The 8384-nt window shown below is 38.5% G+C and overlaps 1 long non-coding RNA gene across 1 annotated transcript; it reads right to left on the reverse strand.

Moving 5' to 3' along the window:
- Positions 1-2450: 2450 nt before the first annotated feature.
- LOC120443385 lies at positions 2451-5010 on the reverse strand. Its single transcript, XR_005615402.1, has 3 exons — positions 4824-5010; positions 3942-4117; positions 2451-3810 (listed from the first exon to the last, which is right to left on the reverse strand). It is a non-coding gene; the product is annotated as an uncharacterized LOC120443385 (long non-coding RNA).
- Between the last annotated feature and the right edge of the window lie 3374 nt (positions 5011-8384).

An 8384-nucleotide genomic window follows, 5' to 3' on the forward strand; every position in this document is an offset into this window, starting at 1 on the left:
TCAATAAGTCAAACTTTACTCAACTCATTCTTCTTGCTTCCTCCACTTCTGTACCATTGATTCATTGATGCTGAATTCTCTTGCTACTGCTCTATTCCCATGTGGTTGCACTATATTAATGACTAACCTTGTATTGTGGATGGATTATCTCCGTAATTCTCCTGAAAAAAAGTTAGCATTCATTCTCCAGCTTCACTGTGTTTATGTTATGCTAACATAGTTGTGCCACTAGTGATCATGTAGCAAATCATCATATACCAGCTAGTTCAACTTCCGTAACCCTACAAACGTCACTGCTTAGTTTTCTGTCTTCAGTCATTTTGGAAGTGATAAATGAGATGTACTTTTTTTTTTTTAGAAATCTCAGTCAGAACATGCTGTATCATGTTTAGGTGGAAACTAGTGAGCTAACTTCCTGCTAACTTCTAACTCCATTAAATTGAATAAATTCTGTTTTCATGGATGCCAGGATGTTAAACTTAATTGTTACACCGTAAAGCAGCAATGCTGATCATTTTATTACAGATGAAATAAATTAGACAGTTTATAACTCTCAGTGATGCCGCAGCGTTTATATGACTTTGGGACCTTAAAGGACGGCGTTTTGGACCCAGATTACTCTGCGAAGCTCGTGACTACGGTAGCCGTAATGCTCAGATTTGTAGCTTACCAAAGTTGTACTAAAACAGTTTTTGGCAGATTTTTGACACATAAAATCACATAAAATCGGTTTGTAGTCAGTGAGAATTCAACCAGAATTCATACATTTTTTTTTGGAGAAAATTAAAGGATTTTAAGTGCGCCTTATAGTGGGGAAAATACGGTAATCTGAAGTTTTTCTTAATTTAGTAAACCCAAAAACTTCTAACAGATAATTGTGCTTAGAATACAGTTGAATAAATATTAAAAAAAATAGATAATGTAATTATTTCTAGACAGGCTGGAGTCTTTCAGTATCCACAAACAGCATGCTTGTTCAGACGCTTCTCCTCCTGGTGGATTGTGCTTTCTCTTTTCTCCTTGTATAAAAAAGATTTTTCATGTTAGTTTTATTTCAAAATTCATGGTTAAAAAAAATCCCGCACATATGAACAGCAGATAATAAAGAAAAGCGAATGTTTCAGTCTAGCATGTATTCTGCAGTAAGACACTGAAGTTAAGTAAAACTGTACAGTTATAAAACTTGACTTTAATCTGAGCCAAAATTATTTTCTAAGAAACAAATAAAACAGTGACGTAAACGTCACCCGACGTTGACCTAAGTTAATTAAGTCTGGTGTTTGCTAAAGCTGGTGACTGGATATCAGCCACTGATAAAGTGCTGTGTAGTTTTCTCAGTGTCCATCTCGCCTCCTTTTAAACTCTGTTTGTCATTTTTAACCCAGATCAGTCACTCTGAGGGAAACAGCAGCTCTGCGCTCAGGAAACAAACTGCATTTATTTATTTTGTGCACGATTTTGTGTCGACATTACATTATATTGAACAGCACCTGCAATAAACAGGAGACTATCACCAGGACACGTGGACGTGCTTCCTGAATCATCAGCAGGTGTTAAACAGCTGACAGGTGAGATGGATGTGTACAGGTAAACTGAGGGTCCACAGAGCTGATCGGTGGTGTCACGAGGAAAATGTTGGCTCGTTATTTATGTTACAGAAACACAGAGACACAAGACCAGGCAGAATTTTTAAGTAATTTAAGTCATTTCATTTTTGTCTGAAGACGAAAGTTTATCGTTTATATACAAAAGATATACAATATGTATATATATACATATAGATATATATATATATATATATATATATATATATATATATATATATATATATGTATACAGTGAGAGAGAGAGAGAGAACATATAAACAAAACAGATAAATCAGAAAACAAATTACTCAAAAATGATGATAATCATGTACGTCACAGCAGCAAATACTGCAGAATAAAAATAATTTTCTGCACCTTGTAATCGTTAAGAAAAATGTACACAGAGGCCATAATAACTACCAACATATTACAGTATAAGTCCATATAACTGTATCAGAATTCAACAATACGTTTTTCAAAAAATGCCTCTGTGCAAAATGGGTTTAAAAACATAAACAATTGTGGGATACTGTTTGTCTGTGATTTGAACTGGGGAAACAAATTGTGGCAGGATCAGTGTTGTGCCAAGGTCGGTATGACCGACAAAATTGGTTCCCCCTGCGTCGCGAACATTTGCTGAGTACGGAGTGCGGATCCAGTTTACTCCGACTCCATTACAGACAATTAGACGTGGAAGTAGTGTTGTTTTAGTTTTGTGAAAACGTGAAAAATAAGTGTCCTTACTTTACCATTCAGTTTGAGGGTTGCAACAGAAAATTATATATTTATTGTTCTCACGTGGTATCGAACAAGATTATTTTAACAAACGACTGTCAATTTTGGCTTATAATTATCTTTATCTTCCTGTAACTTTACTGTATAAAGAGCTAAAGCCTCTAAAGTTTCAGGAGTAGTTAGTCGTTATAAAAAGTGGGATACTGTTTGTCTGTGATTTGGAGAGCCCAGCGTGTGCTCCTGACGCAGGGGAAAAGAATTCTGTCGGGGATACCTACATTGGAACAACAGCTGTCATGCAGGTGAAGCCAAAGGCAAGATATTCTTCATCATATGTTCTGGTCTTTGGCTTGGAAAGAAGTTGGTTTAGAAGCATTTTTTGGCAATGCTTCAACCTCTGCTTTGCATTTGTGTGGGAGCCCTGTCAAAAACCTGTCCATTATTTGGGAACCAAATTGGTCTAGAACATAAATGCTTGAAGGACACATACAGGAAGTAAATAAACAAACATACAAAATAACTGAACACTGAATCTAGCTGAATTTATTATTTGCACATTAAAAATAAGATGGATATGAGGCATCAATATTATAATCAATAAAAATTAAAAAAAAAATATATAAATGAAAATGTGAACTAAGAGGAAAGACATCAAGATGCTTTCTATGTTTTCCTGATCTTAATGTAAGAAACCTTCTGAAGAGATTATGGCAGTATGCAGTTATTCAACAAAGCAATGCTTCCTGTTACTTCCAGGTTGACTGTAAAGTGGATTCTAGGTGTTCTACAGTCAGAGGCTTCAGCTGAGAGCTGCTCTCCAAAGACCTGGAGCTGAATCTACTGTCAGATCTTTACATTACCACAATATTTTTTTAAAGAATGTGGTTTTCTTAACTTTCTAATTTCTCAGCATCTTCAACTTTTGCTCCCAATTTTCTCTTTTCCTTTGTCCGTATACATGAATGTACATCTTTGTGCTGCCCTCATTCACACTGATGATTTGTTACTGACATCTGCTGCAGAGTTGTCCGTACTGCAGCAGCACATATATGCCAGCAGCCTGTCAATGGGCCCTTTCCTCATAAGAAAAAAAAGAAACAAGTCCACAAAAGGAATGAGCACAAACAAAATGATGTCTGCGGTGTCACTGACATGGCAGTTTGGGGGAACACTGACAGCTAATAGAGTGACTGCAGGTAAGTTTAACAGTGAGTACTTAAACAGCAACACAATCAGAGTTGCTACAACTCTTTGTTTTTCCTCAGTGCACACTGAGGTTGCAGCAGGCAGGGCTTTGGTGGTCCCAGCTATAAAGAAGATGAACAGGGGTGCAGGGAGAAGGGCATGAATTACAAAACGTAAAAGCACTTGTAAGGCTATGGCAAGACTGGCCGTTATAATACAAACACTCCACACTAGAAGGCAAACCAACACAGAACCCTTAGTTTGTCTGATGAAGTCGAGGAAAGGACAGGTGATGAAAAAATACCTGCAATACGAGACAGACGGATATTTTTGTATTATCGCATGACAATGTAGTATATTTATGCCCATATGGATATGTGACAGGACAAGAGAGTGTTCACACACATGCAAATACACACAGAGAGAGATTGGTACCTTTCCAAAGCAATGCAAATGCTGAAGTCAATATTCGCCGTCACACTAAAGAGGGCTAATGCAGCACAGGTGGTGCCATCCAGTCGTGCCACCCAAACAAACAGTATGCAGAGTTGGACCAGATTGGAGATGAGCAGATTTATGTAATACGTGACAGTGAGAGGATCCCTTCGCCCCTGCAGAAAATATTTAACAAAAGAAGATTTGAGAAGCTTCTTCCTGTGAGGCAGCAGGATCGAATCAACACCACACTGCCCCTGATATACAAGCCATAATACTTTATGTTGTATCTTAAATCAACAAAAAAAGCTGTAAATTTGAGAGAGATTGGTGCATTATATCTACTTTAAAAGTTGACATAATTTAGCAGCCAAGTTTTCCTCACAATGTTGAGTGCAGAGTAAAGAGTCTGTTCTCAATAACCAGAAAGATCTGAACAGCCAGGAAGCTCAAAAACGCAAATACAACAAATGAACAGCAGATGTCACATTGTGTCAACCTGCTTCCGTTTTTCTGCAGATACAAAATGAGTGACAAATTCAAGGAAACATAAATGCTGAACCTGCAGTGGGCGGATGCATTCTTATTTATGGTGTCCAGGAGCATATTGTTGTTATTCTAAAGGTCATGTGTATTTTAGGATGAAACATTTCTGTCCTGATAGTAGTATGAAAAATTGGGAGTTTTTAGGGTAGGAATAAATAATAACAAATTTTTTTTTAGTAAGTTTGAAAATTATGTAAATCATAAGGTATGGTCTCCAGATCTCACAATAATTGAACATCTGCATACGAAATATTAAAATATACTAAAAGGAATAAATAAATAACTAGTTTATTTGTGTGTGCGTGTGTGTGTGTGTGTAAATGCATAATTTCGTACCACATAACACACACAAACAATGAAAATTATGGTCAGAGGAAGGCAGACACAGATGTTGATCCACAGCACAGCGTTAGGGACATCCCACATCTCTGGCTGACTCTCAGTGTTGTGGAGTTGCTGTTAAAGATTCTTCTATTACCTTTTCAACAAGAAAAAAAACTGTGAAACAGATTAACATTGTTCATGGTTGGGTCAGTGAATACCACTCAACCCCTCAGAGTCTGCTGGTATTTTTGTACAATATGGTATATCAAGTGAAGCCATTCAAAACTCTTATCTAGACTCGCAGAAACATGTTTTTGATGCTGTAGGTGTTTGACCTTTTTTCTTAAAGCTGTCATTAACTCTTTTTTTACTGAAAAGAAAGTTTAATTAATTCATTGCACCCTGGACAGGTCGTCAATGTGTTGCAGAGCTGATGTTGGTGAATTGTGCGCAGGCAGGGGGAAGCCAGAGGAAATTGGTAGAAGCCTGTAGTGGTCCTGATGTGCAAATTGGTTGTCTGGCCTGAGTTAGAGGGGTGGAAGGCCAATTTGAATCTGAACCATTTGAACATCAATGGTTCCCTCTGAAGTTTCCTTCAGGATAGCTGAAGGAAATGAATTTATATAGCACCAGTTTACAAAATCTGTTGCTTGAAGGCACTGTAACACCCACAATTAGATGATCCCGTATGAGCAAGCACTTGGTGACAGTATGAAGGAAAAACTGCCTTTAAACATGTAGAAACCTATGGCAGGACCAGACTCAGGGAAGGCTGAGGGAAAGAGAAGAGAGTAGTGAAGGAAATAATCACTGAGGCACTAAACAAGGAGGGACACAGCATCCAAAGACAGAGGGAAGACTGACACTACATCTCTACAGAGGGCTAACCAGGGAAAGAGGAAACAAAATGGTACTCTATAGGAGACGAGGAGGAAGCAAAATTATTAGCAAGACATGGAAGACAAACAACTAATCAACAAAATGAACACTGATAAGTAACTAAATTTGTTAAATACTAGGGATGCAACGATACCAATTTTTTCAAACCGATCCGATACCGATACTTGGATCTGAGTACTTGCCGATACCGAGTACAAAAACCGATACTTCTACCACACACAAGTTAAACTTAACCGGTAGTAAAGAAACGACCCCACACAACTCTTTAACACAAACGAAACGTTTACTGAACGTAAGGGCAGAGACAAATACTGTACAACACATCCCTTTTTTAAACTCAAATGATATTCCAATTCCTTAACCAAATGAAATACACTGTATAAATGAAATAATTCCCTTTCAAATTATATTAAACAACCCAACTTATGTTATCACCTTTTGGTAAGTGACTCACTAATATACACTCCAAAACACGTTATATAAATCCACTAAACATACAATATTCACACATGGGCCCCACACACACTCACATTCACACTTGTTGCAGGCCTGTTTGCTGCTCACGCCGGACGATGGAGAAAAATCTCTTCTCCCAGTAAGAGCACAAAAGTCTGACTTACAGTTCCGTTGCTCGGTAGGTCGCCATTCACCAGTCCCACACTAAATCCACTCCCTGCGGACCCGATGCTGTCTCTGCTACAGCGCGTTAGCCAGTCACTGTCCAGCTCTCCGACAGTCCATAGCAGCTGCCTCCGTGGCGCGCAGCCAAGCAGTCCGGGCTAGCCTTTAGCCTCGGCGGTCATGGCTGGAAACACAGTTTTCCACGGACGGTGGTGCGACCGTTGAAACAAAAAGTCACTTCACCCACACTCTGTTGCGAACCTCTCACACGGTTAGCTTTCTAGTCACACACTCTTTTGTGCAAGTTAACCTCAGTAAAACTAGCCGAGTCTCTCACTTTGGTTCAGCTAACCTCGTGCAGCTCTCCATGCCGTTCTCTTCTGTGAACTGTGAACACCTTATGTGGCGTTCAAGTCCATGGGAATTATGATTATCTACTCCCAAATTCCCATCCGGGCTACATAAGGATCGGTTCATGGTATCGGTTAACTTTTACGAGTACGAGTACGCACACATTTTACAGTATCGGCCCCGATACCCGATACCAGTATCGGGATCGGTGCATCCCTATTAAATACAAACCACAATGAAGACACAGAACACATGAAAATTTGCCTAAACAATAAACAACAATGAGAAACAGAGAAGACTAAATAAGCAGAATTTAAAACATTACCAACAACAGAGACACCATAAATGGATAAAACAGACTCCCTGAAAAACCCTGAGATTATGACAGAAATAATGTGTAAATGTTGTATTTACTTACCTCAGGACTGCATCTAGTTCAGCGGATGGGTAAAAGCTGCAATATGACAAGTTTGCCTTGAACAGGGAAGTTGCAGTTGCATACTTTGCACCCCACCCCCAATAACAAACTGTCACACTCACAGCATAGAATAATTGGATGTTTTATTTAGAGTGCAAACATTTTGTATTTTCAGTTCGCAGTGTTGTTTAGTTTAAAATGGAGCAATCCCACTCTAACCTTCATGTAAAGCATCCCTGCAGTCTCAAGCACATCAGGAAACAGTGAAAAAACTAGAAAAATGTTTTATTTTGAGGGAACAAACAGCTTGTTTAAGTCAAAAAACTGAATCTGTAATACTGTAATATTTAAAACACAGTATAGATGTTACACCAGCTGAATGTGAAGCTTATAAATTTGATAATGGTCAAAATTGCGTTGCAGCAAAAAGCTTCTCCATATTACTGTTAACATGGTACTTTAAACAAATAAAAATGAAGTAAAAGTAAAGCTGACATCAAACCTTTTTGTCTATGATGCCTTTTTTTTGCATTTCTTGGTTGAAATTTTCAACAACCAAGTTGTGTTTTTTAAAACCCTCATGAAGACATTCATTTTCACACCACTGACTCTGTCATTGCTGTGTTACTGCATGTGTTGTACCACAAGTATATTTAGCCCTCAGAGGTTACTTAATGATCACTGATCACCCCGGTGATTATCAGTTTTTATCTTGCAGTTTCAAACAGTGTTCGAGAGGACTGAGATGTAAGTGACAAAAATAACATGGTACTGTAACTACAGTGTGCAGAAGCTTTCTGCCAGTTAGAAGAGACAGTGGAGAGTGTCCAAAGGAGATGAAAGTGGTGTTTGGAACAGACTTCAATGGTGGGTAATGCAAAAAGGCAGATGGCTGTGGGGAACATGTAATAACAGTAGAGGAATCTGAGCACAGATGAGCATGTGCAGAAGGTTAAATTTAAGATGGAAGAATGTTGTGCAGAGTTCAGGGAGGAGTTCAGACAGACTGAGTGGTCGGGAAGAGTCAGCAGGTGACTGGAAAAGTACACCTATACTGCTGAAGTAAACTGCCAAGAAGGTCTTTGAAATTAAGTACAAGGAAGTAACGTATTTTCAGCACTATAAGGCGCACTTAAAATGCTTTAATTTAAACAGCAGTGACTTTTGTAAGGTTATTGAAGTTGGGCTAGCTGGTATATAATGATGTGCTACGTGCTCGCTAGCAACACAGCTATGTTAGCATAACATAAACACAGTGAAGCTGGAGGATGAATACTAACTTT

The sequence above is a fragment of the Oreochromis aureus genome, linkage group 13 (assembly GCF_013358895.1).
Source record: "Oreochromis aureus strain Israel breed Guangdong linkage group 13, ZZ_aureus, whole genome shotgun sequence".
NCBI classification, from domain to species: domain Eukaryota; kingdom Metazoa; phylum Chordata; class Actinopteri; order Cichliformes; family Cichlidae; genus Oreochromis; species Oreochromis aureus.